Below are 20,573 nucleotides of genomic sequence, written 5' to 3' on the forward strand. Positions count from 1 at the left end.
TTGACAATGATGCCCTTGGCCAAAAAGGGCGTATGCGTTTTTTCCTGAATATATTCAGGAAAAAACGCATACGCCCTTTTTGGCCAACCAAGCAAGCCGGAAAGGCAAATCGGCGCTACAAAGAAGTCTCGCTTGCCAGCGGTCAAAAGGGCCATGCTGAAAAAAGTGTAAAAACCAGAAATGCAGGACAGGCCATGGAGACACGGGAGCCTTGCTACGCTGATGGGCGGGATGGAAATTGCCAACAGCCACTCTGGAGAAGTGTACGCTGCGTCCTGAAACATGGAATAGACACAGCTGAGAGAGCATAGGGCACTTCCACTCATGGGCGTAGAAATCGGGAAACCTAAAAATCAACACGACACAGGCACCCCAAAGTTTAGGGCTGCTCTGTTTCCAAGAACCTCCACTTCGGTACACCTTAAATATCCCAGGAAACAGAAAAATGGATAAAGAAGTTGTGGTACTTATGCACAATGGAATATCACTCAGCCATGAAATCAGTGTCATAAGGCTAGTAGCAGCATGATGAGTGGATTTAGGGACGATGACTCTAAGTGAAGTAAGTCACACAGAAAAGGACGCTTATCCTAAGATATCACTGATAGAGGGAATGTCAACATCGCTACACCTGAACTGAATTCCAAAACAGAACAGAGTCACACATTTAGAAAACACACTATGGCTGCTTAACGGGAAAGGTGAGGCGGGGCGATGCATAAAACAAGGGTTTGAAATTAGCTCAGATACCGTTCCACAAGCCAAATATGTAATAGACAAGACCTACTCCCTGCTCAGTGAACTGGACTCAACACCCCCTATTCACCGCCCAAGAATATATCTGACTAGGAAGAGTCTTAAAACCTATGTATTGATATCTCTCTGGAAGTGAATCAAGAGGGTGTAAAGCGGCATAAACACAGCAGGGAAAAGCAGCTAAACCCCATTATAAAAATAGATTACTTAAAAAAAAAACCCCCAGAAAACAAAGACAGTGAAAGAGAGAGACATTCTTACAAAATCCGTTCAGGGGCTCTGATGCAACCTGGATTGACCATATCTAGACCCACAGCTGGATGAGACATAAGGCTGGACACTCTTGGGGCTGAGAGGATTGGTGAGGTTGGGTGAGCAAACGCAGACCCTTTAAAGTAATACTGCGTGGTACCCATGCCATGGGTCCCAAATCTCCAGGTTCAAGGGCATCTTCCTACATCGAAAACATGCCTGGGAAACCCAGAAGATGGTACACCGTGTGATCGGGAAAGGTTTCTAAAACGCACCTCATTTCTCCTCTCCTTGTGCTCGGGTTCGCCATTCCAGCCGCTTCACTAACAATCTCCCTACTTGGAGAATCAGCACCGTTGACCTCCTGTTTCGTACAGGTCGCAATTTGTCCTGAGGATGAACGGGAAGAGGGGGAACCAATGAGAGACTAGCTCTAGGTGTTGGGACAGGCACAGGTCACTCTATTTTCCCATCAGGAAGAAGAATGAACCACAGGCTCAGCCTGCCCCCCGGAACCAGAATAGGGCCTGAAGCAATCGTGCGCTTTTGCGGCCAGCTCCCAAAAAAGCGAGTTGACAAATGGAGCTCAGGGGCACTGCAATTCACAAACCTGCAGAGTTAGAAATGATGACTCTCGTCCACAAATATATTGAGGGAAGGCAACGAAGAGGATTTGAAAGCAAGGCAGAATTGCAGGAAACAGATTTCAGGAGGTCGATTCGACTCGCCTTGAAAGCACATGAAAAGCGGCAAAGCGTTGACAATGATGCCCTTGGCCAAAAAGGGCGTATGCGTTTTTTCCTGAATATATTCAGGAAAAAACGCATACGCCCTTTTTGGCCAACCAAGCAAGCCGGAAAGGCAAATCGGCGCTACAAAGAAGTCTCGCTTGCCAGCGGTCAAAAGGGCCATGCTGAAAAAAGTGTAAAAACCAGAAATGCAGGACAGGCCATGGAGACACGGGAGCCTTGCTACGCTGATGGGCGGGATGGAAATTGCCAACAGCCACTCTGGAGAAGTGTACGCTGCGTCCTGAAACATGGAATAGACACAGCTGAGAGAGCATAGGGCACTTCCACTCATGGGCATAGAAATCGGGAAACCTAAAAATCAACACGACACAGGCACCCCAAAGTTTAGGGCTGCTCTGTTTCCAAGAACCTCCACTTCGGTACACCTTAAATATCCCAGGAAAGAGAAAAATGGATAAAGAAGTTGTGGTACTTATGCACAATGGAATATCACTCAGCCATGAAATCAGTGTCATAAGGCTAGTAGCAGCATGATGAGTGGATTTAGGGACGATGACTCTAAGTGAAGTAAGTCACACAGAAAAGGACGCTTATCCTAAGATATCACTGATAGAGGGAATGTCAACATCGCTACACCTGAACTGAATTCCAAAGCAGAACAGAGTCACACATTTAGAAAACACACTATGGCTGCTTAACGGGAAAGGTGAGGCGGGGCGATGCATAAAACAAGGGTTTGAAATTAGCTCAGATACCGTTCCACAAGCCAAATATGTAATAGACAAGACCTACTCCCTGCTCAGTGAACTGGACTCAACACCCCCTATTCACCGCCCAAGAATATATCTGACTAGGAAGAGTCTTAAAACCTATGTATTGATATCTCTCTGGAAGTGAATCAAGAGGGTGTAAAGCGGCATAAACACAGCAGGGAAAAGCAGCTAAACCCCATTATAAAAATAGATTACTTAAAAAAAAAACCCCAGAAAACAAAGACAGTGAAAGAGAGAGACATTCTTACAAAATCCGTTCAGGGGCTCTGATGCAACCTGGATTGACCATATCTAGACCCACAGCTGGATGAGACATAAGGCTGGACACTCTTGGGGCTGAGAGGATTGGTGAGGTTGGGTGAGCAAACGCAGACCCTTTAAAGTAATACTGCGTGGTACCCATGCCATGGGTCCCAAATCTCCAGGTTCAAGGGCATCTTCCTACATCGAAAACATGCCTGGGAAACCCAGAAGATGGTACACCGTGTGATCGGGAAAGGTTTCTAAAACGCACCTCATTTCTCCTCTCCTTGTGCTCGGGTTCGCCATTCCAGCCGCTTCACTAACAATCTCCCTACTTGGAGAATCAGCACCGTTGACCTCCTGTTTCGTACAGGTCGCAATTTGTCCTGAGGATGAACGGGAAGAGGGGGAACCAATGAGAGACTAGCTCTAGGTGTTGGGACAGGCACAGGTCACTCTATTTTCCCATCAGGAAGAAGAATGAACCACAGGCTCAGCCTGCCGCCCGGAACCAGAATAGGGCCTGAAGCAATCCTGCGCTTTTGCGGCCAGCTCCCAAAAAAGCGAGTTGACAAATGGAGCTCAGGGGCACTGCAATTCACAAACCTGCAGAGTTAGAAATGATGACTCTCGTCCACAAATATATTGAGGGAAGGCAACGAAGAGGATTTGAAAGCAAGGCAGAATTGCAGGAAACAGATTTCAGGAGGTCGATTCGACTCGCCTTGAAAGCACATGAAAAGCGGCAAAGCGTTGACAATGATGCCCTTGGCCAAAAAGGGCGTATGCGTTTTTTCCTGAATATATTCAGGAAAAAACGCATACGCCCTTTTTGGCCAACCAAGCAAGCCGGAAAGGCAAATCGGCGCTACAAAGAAGTCTCGCTTGCCAGCGGTCAAAAGGGCCATGCTGAAAAAAGTGTAAAAACCAGAAATGCAGGACAGGCCATGGAGACACGGGAGCCTTGCTACGCTGATGGGCGGGATGGAAATTGCCAACAGCCACTCTGGAGAAGTGTACGCTGCGTCCTGAAACATGGAATAGACACAGCTGAGAGAGCATAGGGCACTTCCACTCATGGGCGTAGAAATCGGGAAACCTAAAAATCAACACGACACAGGCACCCCAAAGTTTAGGGCTGCTCTGTTTCCAAGAACCTCCACTTCGGTACACCTTAAATATCCCAGGAAACAGAAAAATGGATAAAGAAGTTGTGGTACTTATGCACAATGGAATATCACTCAGCCATGAAATCAGTGTCATAAGGCTAGTAGCAGCATGATGAGTGGATTTAGGGACGATGACTCTAAGTGAAGTAAGTCACACAGAAAAGGACGCTTATCCTAAGATATCACTGATAGAGGGAATGTCAACATCGCTACACCTGAACTGAATTCCAAAGCAGAACAGAGTCACACATTTAGAAAACACACTATGGCTGCTTAACGGGAAAGGTGAGGCGGGGCGATGCATAAAACAAGGGTTTGAAATTAGCTCAGATACCGTTCCACAAGCCAAATATGTAATAGACAAGACCTACTCCCTGCTCAGTGAACTGGACTCAACACCCCCTATTCACCACCCAAGAATATATCTGACTAGGAAGAGTCTTAAAACCTATGTATTGATATCTCTCTGGAAGTGAATCAAGAGGGTGTAAAGCGGCATAAACACAGCAGGGAAAAGCAGCTAAACCCCATTATAAAAATAGATTACTTAAAAAAAAAAAACCCCAGAAAACAAAGACAGTGAAAGAGAGAGACATTCTTACAAAATCCGTTCAGGGGCTCTGATGCAACCTGGATTGACCATATCTAGACCCACAGCTGGATGAGACATAAGGCTGGACACTCTTGGGGCTGAGAGGATTGGTGAGGTTGGGTGAGCAAACGCAGACCCTTTAAAGTAATACTGCGTGGTACCCATGCCATGGGTCCCAAATCTCCAGGTTCAAGGGCATCTTCCTACATCGAAAACATGCCTGGGAAACCCAGAAGATGGTACACCGTGTGATCGGGAAAGGTTTCTAAAACGCACCTCATTTCTCCTCTCCTTGTGCTCGGGTTCGCCATTCCAGCCGCTTCACTAACAATCTCCCTACTTGGAGAATCAGCACCGTTGACCTCCTGTTTCGTACAGGTCGCAATTTGTCCTGAGGATGAACGGGAAGAGGGGGAACCAATGAGAGACTAGCTCTAGGTGTTGGGACAGGCACAGGTCACTCTATTTTCCCATCAGGAAGAAGAATGAACCACAGGCTCAGCCTGCCGCCCGGAACCAGAATAGGGCCTGAAGCAATCCTGCGCTTTTGCGGCCAGCTCCCAAAAAAGCGAGTTGACAAATGGAGCTCAGGGGCACTGCAATTCACAAACCTGCAGAGTTAGAAATGATGACTCTCGTCCACAAATATATTGAGGGAAGGCAACGAAGAGGATTTGAAAGCAAGGCAGAATTGCAGGAAACAGATTTCAGGAGGTCGATTCGACTCGCCTTGAAAGCACATGAAAAGCGGCAAAGCGTTGACAATGATGCCCTTGGCCAAAAAGGGCGTATGCGTTTTTTCCTGAATATATTCAGGAAAAAACGCATACGCCCTTTTTGGCCAACCAAGCAAGCCGGAAAGGCAAATCGGCGCTACAAAGAAGTCTCGCTTGCCAGCGGTCAAAAGGGCCATGCTGAAAAAAGTGTAAAAACCAGAAATGCAGGACAGGCCATGGAAACACGGGAGCCTTGCTACGCTGATGGGCGGGATGGAAATTGCCAACAGCCACTCTGGAGAAGTGTACGCTGCGTCCTGAAACATGGAATAGACACAGCTGAGAGAGCATAGGGCACTTCCACTCATGGGCGTAGAAATCGGGAAACTTAAAAATCAACACGACACAGGCACCCCAAAGTTTAGGGCTGCTCTGTTTCCAAGAACCTCCACTTCGGTACACCTTAAATATCCCAGGAAACAGAAAAATGGATAAAGAAGATGTGGTACTTATGCACAATGGAATATCACTCAGCCATGAAATCAGTGTCATAAGGCTAGTAGCAGCATGATGAGTGGATTTAGGGACGATGACTCTAAGTGAAGTAAGTCACACAGAAAAGGACGCTTATCCTAAGATATCACTGATAGAGGGAATGTCAACATCGCTACACCTGAACTGAATTCCAAAGCAGAACAGAGTCACGCATTTACAAAACACACTATGGCTGCTTAACGGGAAAGGTGAGGCGGGGCGATGCATAAAACAAGGGTTTGAAATTAGCTCAGATACCGTTCCACAAGCCAAATATGTAATAGACAAGACCTACTCCCTGCTCAGTGAACTGGACTCAACACCCCCTATTCACCGCCCAAGAATATATCTGACTAGGAAGAGTCTTAAAACCTATGTATTGATATCTCTCTGGAAGTGAATCAAGAGGGTGTAAAGCGGCATAAACACAGCAGGGAAAAGCAGCTAAACCCCATTATAAAATTAGATTACTTAAAAAAAAAAAACCCCAGAAAACAAAGACAGTGAAAGAGAGAGACATTCTTACAAAATCCGTTCAGGGGCTCTGATGCAACCTGGATTGACCATATCTAGACCCACAGCTGGATGAGACATAAGGCTGGACACTCTTGGGGCTGAGAGGATTGGTGAGGTTGGGTGAGCAAACGCAGACCCTTTAAAGTAATACTGCGTGGTACCCATGCCATGGGTCCCAAATCTCCAGGTTCAAGGGCATCTTCCTACATCGAAAACATGCCTGGGAAACCCAGAAGATGGTACACCGTGTGATCGGGAAAGGTTTCTAAAACGCACCTCATTTCTCCTCTCCTTGTGCTCGGGTTCGCCATTCCAGCCGCTTCACTAACAATCTCCCTACTTGGAGAATCAGCACCGTTGACCTCCTGTTTCGTACAGGTCGCAATTTGTCCTGAGGATGAACGGGAAGAGGGGGAACCAATGAGAGACTAGCTCTAGGTGTTGGGACAGGCACAGGTCACTCTATTTTCCCATCAGGAAGAAGAATGAACCACAGGCTCAGCCTGCCCCCCGGAACCAGAATAGGGCCTGAAGCAATCCTGCGCTTTTGCGGCCAGCTCCCAAAAAAGCGAGTTGACAAATGGAGCTCAGGGGCACTGCAATTCACAAACCTGCAGAGTTAGAAATGATGACTCTCGTCCACAAATATATTGAGGGAAGGCAACGAAGAGGATTTGAAAGCAAGGCAGAATTGCAGGAAACAGATTTCAGGAGGTCGATTCGACTCGCCTTGAAAGCACATGAAAAGCGGCAAAGCGTTGACAATGATGCCCTTGGCCAAAAAGGGCGTATGCGTTTTTTCCTGAATATATTCAGGAAAAAACGCATACGCCCTTTTTGGCCAACCAAGCAAGCCGGAAAGGCAAATCGGCGCTACAAAGAAGTCTCGCTTGCCAGCGGTCAAAAGGGCCATGCTGAAAAAAGTGTAAAAACCAGAAATGCAGGACAGGCCATGGAGACACGGGAGCCTTGCTACGCTGATGGGCGGGATGGAAATTGCCAACAGCCACTCTGGAGAAGTGTACGCTGCGTCCTGAAACATGGAATAGACACAGCTGAGAGAGCATAGGGCACTTCCACTCATGGGCGTAGAAATCGGGAAACCTAAAAATCAACACGACACAGGCACCCCAAAGTTTAGGGCTGCTCTGTTTCCAAGAACCTCCACTTCGGTACACCTTAAATATCCCAGGAAAGAGAAAAATGGATAAAGAAGTTGTGGTACTTATGCACAATGGAATATCACTCAGCCATGAAATCAGTGTCATAAGGCTAGTAGCAGCATGATGAGTGGATTTAGGGACGATGACTCTAAGTGAAGTAAGTCACACAGAAAAGGACGCTTATCCTAAGATATCACTGATAGAGGGAATGTCAACATCGCTATACCTGAACTGAATTCCAAAGCAGAACAGAGTCACACATTTACAAAACACACTATGGCTGCTTAACGGGAAAGGTGAGGCGGGGCGATGCATAAAACAAGGGTTTGAAATTAGCTCAGATACCGTTCCACAAGCCAAATATGTAATAGACAAGACCTACTCCCTGCTCAGTGAACTGGACTCAACACCCCCTATTCACCGCCCAAGAATATATCTGACTAGGAAGAGTCTTAAAACCTATGTATTGATATCTCTCTGGAAGTGAATCAAGAGGGTGTAAAGCGGCATAAACACAGCAGGGAAAAGCAGCTAAACCCCATTATAAAATTAGATTACTTAAAAAAAAAAACCCCAGAAAACAAAGACAGTGAAAGAGAGAGACATTCTTACAAAATCCGTTCAGGGGCTCTGATGCAACCTGGATTGACCATATCTAGACCCACAGCTGGATGAGACATAAGGCTGGACACTCTTGGGGCTGAGAGGATTGGTGAGGTTGGGTGAGCAAACGCAGACCCTTTAAAGTAATACTGCGTGGTACCCATGCCATGGGTCCCAAATCTCCAGGTTCAAGGGCATCTTCCTACATCGAAAACATGCCTGGGAAACCCAGAAGATGGTACACCGTGTGATCGGGAAAGGTTTCTAAAACGCACCTCATTTCTCCTCTCCTTGTGCTCGGGTTCGCCATTCCAGCCGCTTCACTAACAATCTCCCTACTTGGAGAATCAGCACCGTTGACCTCCTGTTTCGTACAGGTCGCAATTTGTCCTGAGGATGAACGGGAAGAGGGGGAACCAATGAGAGACTAGCTCTAGGTGTTGGGACAGGCACAGGTCACTCTATTTTCCCATCAGGAAGAAGAATGAACCACAGGCTCAGCCTGCCGCCCGGAACCAGAATAGGGCCTGAAGCAATCCTGCGCTTTTGCGGCCAGCTCCCAAAAAAGCGAGTTGACAAATGGAGCTCAGGGGCACTGCAATTCACAAACCTGCAGAGTTAGAAATGATGACTCTCGTCCACAAATATATTGAGGGAAGGCAACGAAGAGGATTTGAAAGCAAGGCAGAATTGCAGGAAACAGATTTCAGGAGGTCGATTCGACTCGCCTTGAAAGCACATGAAAAGCGGCAAAGCGTTGACAATGATGCCCTTGGCCAAAAAGGGCGTATGCGTTTTTTCCTGAATATATTCAGGAAAAAACGCATACGCCCTTTTTGGCCAACCAAGCAAGCCGGAAAGGCAAATCGGCGCTACAAAGAAGTCTCGCTTGCCAGCGGTCAAAAGGGCCATGCTGAAAAAAGTGTAAAAACCAGAAATGCAGGACAGGCCATGGAGACACGGGAGCCTTGCTACGCTGATGGGCGGGATGGAAATTGCCAACAGCCACTCTGGAGGAGTGTACGCTGCGTCCTGAAACATGGAATAGACACAGCTGAGAGAGCATAGGGCACTTCCACTCATGGGCGTAGAAATCGGGAAACCTAAAAATCAACACGACACAGGCACCCCAAAGTTTAGGGCTGCTCTGTTTCCAAGAACCTCCACTTCGGTACACCTTAAATATCCCAGGAAACAGAAAAATGGATAAAGAAGTTGTGGTACTTATGCACAATGGAATATCACTCAGCCATGAAATCAGTGTCATAAGGCTAGTAGCAGCATGATGAGTGGATTTAGGGACGATGACTCTAAGTGAAGTAAGTCACACAGAAAAGGACGCTTATCCTAAGATATCACTGATAGAGGGAATGTCAACATCGCTACACCTGAACTGAATTCCAAAGCAGAACAGAGTCACACATTTACAAAACACACTATGGCTGCTTAACGGGAAAGGTGAGGCGGGGCGATGCATAAAACAAGGGTTTGAAATTAGCTCACATACCGTTCCACAAGCCAAATATGTAATAGACAAGACCTACTCCCTGCTCAGTGAACTGGACTCAACACCCCCTATTCACCGCCCAAGAATATATCTGACTAGGAAGAGTCTTAAAACCTATGTATTGATATCTCTCTGGAAGTGAATCAAGAGGGTGTAAAGCGGCATAAACACAGCAGGGAAAAGCAGCTAAACCCCATTATAAAAATAGATTACTTAAAAAAAAAAAACCCCAGAAAACAAAGACAGTGAAAGAGAGAGACATTCTTACAAAATCCGTTCAGGGGCTCTGATGCAACCTGGATTGACCATATCTAGACCCACAGCTGGATGAGACATAAGGCTGGACACTCTTGGGGCTGAGAGGATTGGTGAGGTTGGGTGAGCAAACGCAGACCCTTTAAAGTAATACTGCGTGGTACCCATGCCATGGGTCCCAAATCTCCAGGTTCAAGGGCATCTTCCTACATCGAAAACATGCCTGGGAAACCCAGAAGATGGTACACCGTGTGATCGGGAAAGGTTTCTAAAACGCACCTCATTTCTCCTCTCCTTGTGCTCGGGTTCGCCATTCCAGCCGCTTCACTAACAATCTCCCTACTTGGAGAATCAGCACCGTTGACCTCCTGTTTCGTACAGGTCGCAATTTGTCCTGAGGATGAACGGGAAGAGGGGGAACCAATGAGAGACTAGCTCTAGGTGTTGGGACAGGCACAGGTCACTCTATTTTCCCATCAGGAAGAAGAATGAACCACAGGCTCAGCCTGCCCCCCGGAACCAGAATAGGGCCTGAAGCAATCCTGCGCTTTTGCGGCCAGCTCCCAAAAAAGCGAGTTGACAAATGGAGCTCAGGGGCACTGCAATTCACAAACCTGCAGAGTTAGAAATGATGACTCTCGTCCACAAATATATTGAGGGAAGGCAACGAAGAGGATTTGAAAGCAAGGCAGAATTGCAGGAAACAGATTTCAGGAGGTCGATTCGACTCGCCTTGAAAGCACATGAAAAGCGGCAAAGCGTTGACAATGATGCCCTTGGCCAAAAAGGGCGTATGCGTTTTTTCCTGAATATATTCAGGAAAAAACGCATACGCCCTTTTTGGCCAACCAAGCAAGCCGGAAAGGCAAATCGGCGCTACAAAGAAGTCTCGCTTGCCAGCGGTCAAAAGGGCCATGCTGAAAAAAGTGTAAAAACCAGAAATGCAGGACAGGCCATGGAGACACGGGAGCCTTGCTACGCTGATGGGCGGGATGGAAATTGCCAACAGCCACTCTGGAGAAGTGTACGCTGCGTCCTGAAACATGGAATAGACACAGCTGAGAGAGCATAGGGCACTTCCACTCATGGGCGTAGAAATCGGGAAACCTAAAAATCAACACGACACAGGCACCCCAAAGTTTAGGGCTGCTCTGTTTCCAAGAACCTCCACTTCCGTACACCTTAAATATCCCAGGAAACAGAAAAATGGATAAAGAAGTTGTGGTACTTATGCACAATGGAATATCACTCAGCCATGAAATCAGTGTCATAAGGCTAGTAGCAGCATGATGAGTGGATTTAGGGACGATGACTCTAAGTGAAGTAAGTCACACAGAAAAGGACGCTTATCCTAAGATATCACTGATAGAGGGAATGTCAACATCGCTACACCTGAACTGAATTCCAAAGCAGAACAGAGTCACACATTTAGAAAACACACTATGGCTGCTTAACGGGAAAGGTGAGGCGGGGCGATGCATAAAACAAGGGTTTGAAATTAGCTCAGATACCGTTCCACAAGCCAAATATGTAATAGACAAGACCTACTCCCTGCTCAGTGAACTGGACTCAACACCCCCTATTCACCGCCCAGGAATATATCTGACTAGGAAGAGTCTTAAAACCTATGTATTGATATCTCTCTGGAAGTGAATCAAGAGGGTGTAAAGCGGCATAAACACAGCAGGGAAAAGCAGCTAAACCCCATTATAAAAATAGATTACTTAAAAAAAAAAACCCCAGAAAACAAAGACAGTGAAAGAGAGAGACATTCTTACAAAATCCGTTCAGGGGCTCTGATGCAACCTGGATTGACCATATCTAGACCCACAGCTGGATGAGACATAAGGCTGGACACTCTTGGGGCTGAGAGGATTGGTGAGGTTGGGTGAGCAAACGCAGACCCTTTAAAGTAATACTGCGTGGTACCCATGCCATGGGTCCCAAATCTCCAGGTTCAAGGGCATCTTCCTACATCGAAAACATGCCTGGGAAACCCAGAAGATGGTACACCATGTGATCGGGAAAGGTTTCTAAAACGCACCTCATTTCTCCTCTCCTTGTGCTCGGGTTCGCCATTCCAGCCGCTTCACTAACAATCTCCCTACTTGGAGAATCAGCACCGTTGACCTCCTGTTTCGTACAGGTCGCAATTTGTCCTGAGGATGAACGGGAAGAGGGGGAACCAATGAGAGACTAGCTCTAGGTGTTGGGACAGGCACAGGTCACTCTATTTTCCCATCAGGAAGAAGAATGAACCACAGGCTCAGCCTGCCGCCCGGAACCAGAATAGGGCCTGAAGCAATCCTGCGCTTTTGCGGCCAGCTCCCAAAAAAGCGAGTTGACAAATGGAGCTCAGGGGCACTGCAATTCACAAACCTGCAGAGTTAGAAATGATGACTCTCGTCCACAAATATATTGAGGGAAGGCAACGAAGAGGATTTGAAAGCAAGGCAGAATTGCAGGAAACAGATTTCAGGAGGTAGATTCGACTCGCCTTGAAAGCACATGAAAAGCGGCAAAGCGTTGACAATGATGCCCTTGGCCAAAAAGGGCGTATGCGTTTTTTCCTGAATATATTCAGGAAAAAACGCATACGCCCTTTTTGGCCAACCAAGCAAGCCGGAAAGGCAAATCGGCGCTACAAAGAAGTCTCGCTTGCCAGCGGTCAAAAGGGCCATGCTGAAAAAAGTGTAAAAACCAGAAATGCAGGACAGGCCATGGAGACACGGGAGCCTTGCTACGCTGATGGGCGGGATGGAAATTGCCAACAGCCACTCTGGAGAAGTGTACGCTGCGTCCTGAAACATGGAATAGACACAGCTGAGAGAGCATAGGGCACTTCCACTCATGGGCGTAGAAATCGGGAAACTTAAAAATCAACACGACACAGGCACCCCAAAGTTTAGGGCTGCTCTGTTTCCAAGAACCTCCACTTCGGTACACCTTAAATATCCCAGGAAACAGAAAAATGGATAAAGAAGTTGTGGTACTTATGCACAATGGAATATCACTCAGCCATGAAATCAGTGTCATAAGGCTAGTAGCAGCATGATGAGTGGATTTAGGGACGATGACTCTAAGTGAAGTAAGTCACACAGAAAAGGACGCTTATCCTAAGATATCACTGATAGAGGGAATGTCAACATCGCTACACCTGAACTGAATTCCAAAGCAGAACAGAGTCACACATTTACAAAACACACTATGGCTGCTTAACGGGAAAGGTGAGGCGGGGCGATGCATAAAACAAGGGTTTGAAATTAGCTCACATACCGTTCCACAAGCCAAATATGTAATAGACAAGACCTACTCCCTGCTCAGTGAACTGGACTCAACACCCCCTATTCACCGCCCAAGAATATATCTGACTAGGAAGAGTCTTAAAACCTATGTATTGATATCTCTCTGGAAGTGAATCAAGAGGGTGTAAAGCGGCATAAACACAGCAGGGAAAAGCAGCTAAACCCCATTATAAAATTAGATTACTTAAAAAAAAAAACCCCAGAAAACAAAGACAGTGAAAGAGAGAGACATTCTTACAAAATCCGTTCAGGGGCTCTGATGCAACCTGGATTGACCATATCTAGACCCACAGCTGGATGAGACATAAGGCTGGACACTCTTGGGGCTGAGAGGATTGGTGAGGTTGGGTGAGCAAACGCAGACCCTTTAAAGTAATACTGCGTGGTACCCATGCCATGGGTCCCAAATCTCCAGGTTCAAGGGCATCTTCCTACATCGAAAACATGCCTGGGAAACCCAGAAGATGGTACACCGTGTGATCGGGAAAGGTTTCTAAAACGCACCTCATTTCTCCTCTCCTTGTGCTCGGGTTCGCCATTCCAGCCGCTTCACTAACAATCTCCCTACTTGGAGAATCAGCACCGTTGACCTCCTGTTTCGTACAGGTCGCAATTTGTCCTGAGGATGAACGGGAAGAGGGGGAACCAATGAGAGACTAGCTCTAGGTGTTGGGACAGGCACAGGTCACTCTATTTTCCCATCAGGAAGAAGAATGAACCACAGGCTCAGCCTGCCCCCCGGAACCAGAATAGGGCCTGAAGCAATCCTGCGCTTTTGCGGCCAGCTCCCAAAAAAGCGAGTTGACAAATGGAGCTCAGGGGCACTGCAATTCACAAACCTGCAGAGATAGAAATGATGACTCTCGTCCACAAATATATTGAGGGAAGGCAACGAAGAGGATTTGAAAGCAAGGCAGAATTGCAGGAAACAGATTTCAGGAGGTCGATTCGACTCGCCTTGAAAGCACATGAAAAGCGGCAAAGCGTTGACAATGATGCCCTTGGCCAAAAAGGGCGTATGCGTTTTTTCCTGAATATATTCAGGAAAAAACGCATACGCCCTTTTTGGCCAACCAAGCAAGCCGGAAAGGCAAATCGGCGCTACAAAGAAGTCTCGCTTGCCAGCGGTCAAAAGGGCCATGCTGAAAAAAGTGTAAAAACCAGAAATGCAGGACAGGCCATGGAAACACGGGAGCCTTGCTACGCTGATGGGCGGGATGGAAATTGCCAACAGCCACTCTGGAGAAGTGTACGCTGCGTCCTGAAACATGGAATAGACACAGCTGAGAGAGCATAGGGCACTTCCACTCATGGGCGTAGAAATCGGGAAACTTAAAAATCAACACGACACAGGCACCCCAAAGTTTAGGGCTGCTCTGTTTCCAAGAACCTCCACTTCGGTACACCTTAAATATCCCAGGAAACAGAAAAATGGATAAAGAAGTTGTGGTACTTATGCACAATGGAATATCACTCAGCCATGAAATCAGTGTCATAAGGCTAGTAGCAGCATGATGAGTGGATTTAGGGACGATGACTCTAAGTGAAGTAAGTCACACAGAAAAGGACGCTTATCCTAAGATATCACTGATAGAGGGAATGTCAACATCGCTACACCTGAACTGAATTCCAAAGCAGAACAGAGTCACACATTTAGAAAACACACTATGGCTGCTTAACGGGAAAGGTGAGGCGGGGCGATGCATAAAACAAGGGTTTGAAATTAGCTCACATACCGTTCCACAAGCCAAATATGTAATAGACAAGACCTACTCCCTGCTCAGTGAACTGGACTCAACACCCCCTATTCACCGCCCAAGAATATATCTGACTAGGAAGAGTCTTAAAACCTATGTATTGATATCTCTCTGGAAGTGAATCAAGAGGGTGTAAAGCGGCATAAACACAGCAGGGAAAAGCAGCTAAACCCCATTATAAAATTAGATTACTTAAAAAAAAAAACCCCAGAAAACAAAGACAGTGAAAGAGAGAGACATTCTTACAAAATCCGTTCAGGGGCTCTGATGCAACCTGGATTGACCATATCTAGACCCACAGCTGGATGAGACATAAGGCTGGACACTCTTGGGGCTGAGAGGATTGGTGAGGTTGGGTGAGCAAACACAGACCCTTTAAAGTAATACTGCGTGGTACCCATGCCATGGGTCCCAAATCTCCAGGTTCAAGGGCATCTTCCTACATCGAAAACATGCCTGGGAAACCCAGAAGATGGTACACCGTGTGATCGGGAAAGGTTTCTAAAACGCACCTCATTTCTCCTCTCCTTGTGCTCGGGTTCGCCATTCCAGCCGCTTCACTAACAATCTCCCTACTTGGAGAATCAGCACCGTTGACCTCCTGTTTCGTACAGGTCGCAATTTGTCCTGAGGATGAACGGGAAGAGGGGGAACCAATGAGAGACTAGCTCTAGGTGTTGGGACAGGCACAGGTCACTCTATTTTCCCATCAGGAAGAAGAATGAACCACAGGCTCAGCCTGCCCCCCGGAACCAGAATAGGGCCTGAAGCAATCGTGCGCTTTTGCGGCCAGCTCCCAAAAAAGCGAGTTGACAAATGGAGCTCAGGGGCACTGCAATTCACAAACCTGCAGAGTTAGAAATGATGACTCTCGTCCACAAATATATTGAGGGAAGGCAACGAAGAGGATTTGAAAGCAAGGCAGAATTGCAGGAAACAGATTTCAGGAGGTCGATTCGACTCGCCTTGAAAGCACATGAAAAGCGGCAAAGCGTTGACAATGATGCCCTTGGCCAAAAAGGGCGTATGCGTTTTTTCCTGAATATATTCAGGAAAAAACGCATACGCCCTTTTTGGCCAACCAAGCAAGCCGGAAAGGCAAATCGGCGCTACAAAGAAGTCTCGCTTGCCAGCGGTCAAAAGGGCCATGCTGAAAAAAGTGTAAAAACCAGAAATGCAGGACAGGCCATGGAGACACGGGAGCCTTGCTACGCTGATGGGCGGGATGGAAATTGCCAACAGCCACTCTGGAGAAGTGTACGCTGCGTCCTGAAACATGGAATAGACACAGCTGAGAGAGCATAGGGCACTTCCACTCATGGGCGTAGAAATCGGGAAACCTAAAAATCAACACGACACAGGCACCCCAAAGTTTAGGGCTGCTCTGTTTCCAAGAACCTCCACTTCGGTACACCTTAAATATCCCAGGAAACAGAAAAATGGATAAAGAAGTTGTGGTACTTATGCACAATGGAATATCACTCAGCCATGAAATCAGTGTCATAAGGCTAGTAGCAGCATGATGAGTGGATTTAGGGACGATGACTCTAAGTGAAGTAAGTCACACAGAAAAGGACGCTTATCCTAAGATATCACTGATAGAGGGAATGTCAACATCGCTACACCTGAACTGAATTCCAAAGCAGAACAGAGTCACACATTTACAAAACACACTATGGCTGCTTAACGGGAAAGGTGAGGCGGGGCGATGCATAAAACAAGGGTTTGAAATTAGCTCAGATACCGTTCCACAAGCCAAATATGTAATAGACAAGACCTACTCCCTGCTCAGTGAACTGGACTCAACACCCCCTATTCACCACCCAAGAATATATCTGACTAGGAAGAGTCTTAAAACCTATGTATTGATATCTCTCTGGAAGTGAATCAAGAGGGTGTAAAGCGGCATAAACACAGCAGGGAAAAGCAGCTAAACCCCATTATAAAAATAGATTACTTAAAAAAAAAAACCCCCAGAAAACAAAGACAGTGAAAGAGAGAGACATTCTTACAAAATCCGTTCAGGGGCTCTGATGCAACCTGGATTGACCATATCTAGACCCACAGCTGGATGAGACATAAGGCTGGACACTCTTGGGGCTGAGAGGATTGGTGAGGTTGGGTGAGCAAACGCAGACCCTTTAAAGTAATACTGCGTGGTACCCATGCCATGGGTCCCAAATCTCCAGGTTCAAGGGCATCTTCCTACATCGAAAACATGCCTGGGAAACCCAGAAGATGGTACACCGTGTGATCGGGAAAGGTTTCTAAAACGCACCTCATTTCTCCTCTCCTTGTGCTCGGGTTCGCCATTCCAGCCGCTTCACTAACAATCTCCCTACTTGGAGAATCAGCACCGTTGACCTCCTGTTTCGTACAGGTCGCAATTTGTCCTGAGGATGAACGGGAAGAGGGGGAACCAATGAGAGACTAGCTCTAGGTGTTGGGACAGGCACAGGTCACTCTATTTTCCCATCAGGAAGAAGAATGAACCACAGGCTCAGCCTGCCGCCCGGAACCAGAATAGGGCCTGAAGCAATCCTGCGCTTTTGCGGCCAGCTCCCAAAAAAGCGAGTTGACAAATGGAGCTCAGGGGCACTGCAATTCACAAACCTGCAGAGTTAGAAATGATGACTCTCGTCCACAAATATATTGAGGGAAGGCAACGAAGAGGATTTGAAAGCAAGGCAGAATTGCAGGAAACAGATTTCAGGAGGTAGATTCGACTCGCCTTGAAAGCACATGAAAAGCGGCAAAGCGTTGACAATGATGCCCTTGGCCAAAAAGGGCGTATGCGTTTTTTCCTGAATATATTCAGGAAAAAACGCATACGCCCTTTTTGGCCAACCAAGCAAGCCGGAAAGGCAAATCGGCGCTACAAAGAAGTCTCGCTTGCCAGCGGTCAAAAGGGCCATGCTGAAAAAAGTGTAAAAACCAGAAATGCAGGACAGGCCATGGAAACACGGGAGCCTTGCTACGCTGATGGGCGGGATGGAAATTGCCAACAGCCACTCTGGAGAAGTGTACGCTGCGTCCTGAAACATGGAATAGACACAGCTGAGAGAGCATAGGGCACTTCCACTCATGGGCGTAGAAATCGGGAAACTTAAAAATCAACACGACACAGGCACCCCAAAGTTTAGGGCTGCTCTGTTTCCAAGAACCTCCACTTCGGTACACCTTAAATATCCCAGGAAACAGAAAAATGGATAAAGAAGTTGTGGTACTTATGCACAATGGAATATCACTCAGCCATGAAATCAGTGTCATAAGGCTAGTAGCAGCATGATGAGTGGATTTAGGGACGATGACTCTAAGTGAAGTAAGTCACACAGAAAAGGACGCTTATCCTAAGATATCACTGATAGAGGGAATGTCAACATCGCTACACCTGAACTGAATTCCAAAGCAGAACAGAGTCACACATTTACAAAACACACTATGGCTGCTTAACGGGAAAGGTGAGGCGGGGCGATGCATAAAACAAGGGTTTGAAATTAGCTCACATACCGTTCCACAAGCCAAATATGTAATAGACAAGACCTACTCCCTGCTCAGTGAACTGGACTCAACACCCCCTATTCACCGCCCAAGAATATATCTGACTAGGAAGAGTCTTAAAACCTATGTATTGATATCTCTCTGGAAGTGAATCAAGAGGGTGTAAAGCGGCATAAACACAGCAGGGAAAAGCAGCTAAACCCCATTATAAAATTAGATTACTTAAAAAAAAAAACCCCAGAAAACAAAGACAGTGAAAGAGAGAGACATTCTTACAAAATCCGTTCAGGGGCTCTGATGCAACCTGGATTGACCATATCTAGACCCACAGCTGGATGAGACATAAGGCTGGACACTCTTGGGGCTGAGAGGATTGGTGAGGTTGGGTGAGCAAACGCAGACCCTTTAAAGTAATACTGCGTGGTACCCATGCCATGGGTCCCAAATCTCCAGGTTCAAGGGCATCTTCCTACATCGAAAACATGCCTGGGAAACCCAGAAGATGGTACACCGTGTGATCGGGAAAGGTTTCTAAAACGCACCTCATTTCTCCTCTCCTTGTGCTCGGGTTCGCCATTCCAGCCGCTTCACTAACAATCTCCCTACTTGGAGAATCAGCACCGTTGACCTCCTGTTTCGTACAGGTCGCAATTTGTCCTGAGGATGAACGGGAAGAGGGGGAACCAATGAGAGACTAGCTCTAGGTGTTGGGACAGGCACAGGTCACTCTATTTTCCCATCAGGAAGAAGAATGAACCACAGGCTCAGCCTGCCCCCCGGAACCAGAATAGGGCCTGAAGCAATCCTGCGCTTTTGCGGCCAGCTCCCAAAAAAGCGAGTTGACAAATGGAGCTCAGGGGCACTGCAATTCACAAACCTGCAGAGTTAGAAATGATGACTCTCGTCCACAAATATATTGAGGGAAGGCAACGAAGAGGATTTGAAAGCAAGGCAGAATTGCAGGAAACAGATTTCAGGAGGTCGATTCGACTCGCCTTGAAAGCACATGAAAAGCGGCAAAGCGTTGACAATGATGCCCTTGGCCAAAAAGGGCGTATGCGTTTTTTCCTGAATATATTCAGGAAAAAACGCATACGCCCTTTTTGGCCAACCAAGCAAGCCGGAAAGGCAAATCGGCGCTACAAAGAAGTCTCGCTTGCCAGCGGTCAAAAGGGCCATGCTGAAAAAAGTGTAAAAACCAGAAATGCAGGACAGGCCATGGAGACACGGGAGCCTCGCTACGCTGATGGGCGGGATGGAAATTGCCAACAGCCACTCTGGAGAAGTGTACGCTGCGTCCTGAAACATGGAATAGACACAGCTGAGAGAGCATAGGGCACTTCCACTCATGGGCGTAGAAATCGGGAAACCTAAAAATCAACACGACACAGGCACCCCAAAGTTTAGGGCTGCTCTGTTTCCAAGAACCTCCACTTCGGTACACCTTAAATATCCCAGGAAAGAGAAAAATGGATAAAGAAGTTGTGGTACTTATGCACAATGGAATATCACTCAGCCATGAAATCAGTGTCATAAGGCTAGTAGCAGCATGATGAGTGGATTTAGGGACGATGACTCTAAGTGAAGTAAGTCACACAGAAAAGGACGCTTATCCTAAGATATCACTGATAGAGGGAATGTCAACATCGCTACACCTGAACTGAATTCCAAAGCAGAACAGAGTCACACATTTACAAAACACACTATGGCTGCTTAACGGGAAAGGTGAGGCGGGGCGATGCATAAAACAAGGGTTTGAAATTAGCTCAGATACCGTTCCACAAGCCAAATATGTAATAGACAAGACCTACTCCCTGCTCAGTGAACTGGACTCAACACCCCCTATTCACCACCCAAGAATATATCTGACTAGGAAGAGTCTTAAAACCTATGTATTGATATCTCTCTGGAAGTGAATCAAGAGGGTGTAAAGCGGCATAAACACAGCAGGGAAAAGCAGCTAAACCCCATTATAAAAATAGATTACTTAAAAAAAAAAACCCCCAGAAAACAAAGACAGTGAAAGAGAGAGACATTCTTACAAAATCCGTTCAGGGGCTCTGATGCAACCTGGATTGACCATATCTAGACCCACAGCTGGATGAGACATAAGGCTGGACACTCTTGGGGCTGAGAGGATTGGTGAGGTTGGGTGAGCAAACGCAGACCCTTTAAAGTA

Source organism: Eubalaena glacialis, chromosome 8 (genome assembly GCF_028564815.1).
Source record: "Eubalaena glacialis isolate mEubGla1 chromosome 8, mEubGla1.1.hap2.+ XY, whole genome shotgun sequence".
In the NCBI taxonomy this organism is placed as follows: domain Eukaryota; kingdom Metazoa; phylum Chordata; class Mammalia; order Artiodactyla; family Balaenidae; genus Eubalaena; species Eubalaena glacialis.